Here is a 2,863-nt window from a genome sequence, read left to right on the forward strand (position 1 = left end):
AAGACTAACTATACTACTGATAAAATCAAGCTGATATTTTAGTTATTCATGTTTTGTTATTCTATTTTCTTATCTGTCTTTGTTTTTTGCTAAATGAATGTGTGACTTATGGCTGCTCTTATGCTGCAATCAGAGCTGATCCTCTATTAATCGATTATCCAATTAGTTGTTAACTATTGAATTGATAACCAACTAATTATATAATGGATTCATTCTCTTGGGGTAATTTTTTAAAGGGAAAAAAGGGGAAAATTCACTGGTTTGAGTTTCTGAAATCTAGGTATATTTTCTGTTTTTTTCAATTCTCTATGTTTACTGAATTTCTGAAAAAGACATCTGAGGATGATATCTCAGGCTTTGGGAAACACTGATCCACATTTTTCACCATTGTACAACATTTTATAGATCAAACAAGTAATCGCTTAATCAAGAAAATAATCAACAGATCAATGAACACTGAAAGTATACGGACAGTCTCCTGTCTTCATGCATGTAGGTCACAATTGTTTTTTTAATAGTTCGATTAAAAATAATTTTTTGATTTGCTTTTGTTGCCCAGTCAATTTGGATCAAACCATAAGAGAACATGGAATATCAAATATATTTACATACTTTGGAGACATATAATCCTAATCTAAATCTTTCCCAGTAACTATATTTGCATTGACTTTTAAAATTTAGTGTCAGTAAAGATTAAACTCTGTATACAGTAAAATACACTTACACTCTGTGTAAGTAAAGCTTTTATAAACCTCAGAATAACCCAATTTCTTTATCTACACCGTACATCACTTAAGCTAAACAATTGACATGGCTTATAAAGCTGTGTTACAAAGACAGCACATTCAATATCATTTGAATCTTTGTGCATCTGATATTGATTTGTGTGATCTATGAAAAAAAGAATCAATTTCATAGCATTCTTCAAGGCTGCTCGTGTCAAAAGACTAGATTTCTGATTATGATCCAGCCTTCAGCCTGCCAGCACCATTAAAAGTTTATGTTACTCAACTCTATTTCTGCTCATAATGGCGTAACAGCTTCTGAGCAATTTTTAACAGAAGTAAAGTTAATATAGAGCATGTTAAAAACACACAAAATATCCTAACAGCTCATCTCAACTGATCATAATAAAACTTACAAATGATGAGCAGAGCAGCTGTGTCAAGGGTGGAGGAGGAAATTTACACATTTTCATGCAAAAGAAAAATAATACAAATTTTCTCCTTAAAACAAGAAAACATGTTATATTTTTGACATATTATATATGTCACAGTTATATTTTGCCATTTCGATTGCAGTATCATCGACATTGGTTGACATTAGTAGCTGCGTGGTTTTCAGGTTTTTGCACGTTAAAATGAAAAATAATTAATCTTGTTGCTGTCAGAGTGATGAATATAAGTAAAGTTTGAGTAAAATAATATAATCTGGAGGTTTCTGAATGGTAAGAAAATAATAAAACAGTGCTTTAAATGCATCAACTCAAAATAAGTGAGGTAAATAGCAAATATGACCATAAAAATAGTTTGATATTGTAGTGGGTTGAGTGGCAAAGAAGGAGTCGTCAGTTATATAGTGGTGGTGCTGTTTGTTGTAATACAATTCCACTTCTTCTTTCTGTGTATTTAGCTTTTTTTTACTTTCTTTTTTTTAAATGTCCTATTTCAAATTAAGAAAAAAAAAATTATATACACTGTCCATATGTGATGATTCTCAACTAGATATCTTAAATATCTTAATGGCATCTATGTATGGTGTGTATGCATATAAATGTACAGGTGCATGTGCATACATAGATATGTATACTTTACATACATATAACCTTAACATATGTATGTATATACATACTTTACATACATATACAGTTTATATAACTAGTTACAGTAGTTAAATTAGAAAAAAAATGTATTCTTAATCTGTTACAGTTACTGAGAGAAAAAATATATAATTAAATTACAGTTACATATCAAAATATTGGTGATTAAAAAGAGGTTACAATCAAAAAAGAATCTTTTCAGTTTATATGTATATATCTATCTATCCATCTATCTATAGATCGATGGATAGATAGATAGATAGAGATTTGTATAGCCTACACTGATAATTAAAGCATTGACTGATTCAAAATCATTAGCTAAATTCTGCAGTTGTTACCTGTAAGTATGAATGTTAATAAACTTAAACTCAACTTCCACACGATTTGAAGCAGACATTGTTAGACCAACTTATATCATATCTATCAATCAACCAGTGCCTCTGTCACTGCACAGCTGTGCAACAAAATTAGGCGTCTCTTAGGTGCAGACAGATTAAAGACTATAATTAGATAAAAACAACAAATAAGTGTAAAAAACTGGGAAATAAAATAATGCATGATTGCACAGTCATGAAATATTTATCTGCATAACGAGCTTTGATACCTCAAATGCTACCTTTTGCTCATAATACAACACTACTAATAACATTTTAATGCAGTTTTTCTTTTAATAGAGTGGTTTAAATTCCCAGTCCATCCTCTTCTTGCTCATCACAGCACAGACCCACTCACCCTGGATTCCCTTCTAATGCAAAATAACTATAATGAGTTGCTATTAATTTTTATTATACAAAGACTAAATAGGTTAACATAAGCAGTTCATTCTTTCTGCAACCGGAACGATCTAATGATGTAAGATTTGGGATTTGCCTTGCATTAATGCATGACATTATTTCTGAATATTAATCCAAAATATATGAGCTCTACTAATATATATTTTTCTCTCCAACAGTACACAGGAGTAAAATATGGTGCAGGTGTGTGTGTGTGTGTGTGTGTGTGTGTGTGTGTGTGTGTGTGCACTAAATGGAGTTCTGCATGCAT

Source organism: Plectropomus leopardus, chromosome 20 (assembly GCF_026936395.1).
Source record: "Plectropomus leopardus strain MGB_pleo_1.0 chromosome 20, ASM2693639v1, whole genome shotgun sequence".
Classification (NCBI taxonomy): Eukaryota; Metazoa; Chordata; class Actinopteri; order Perciformes; family Serranidae; genus Plectropomus; species Plectropomus leopardus.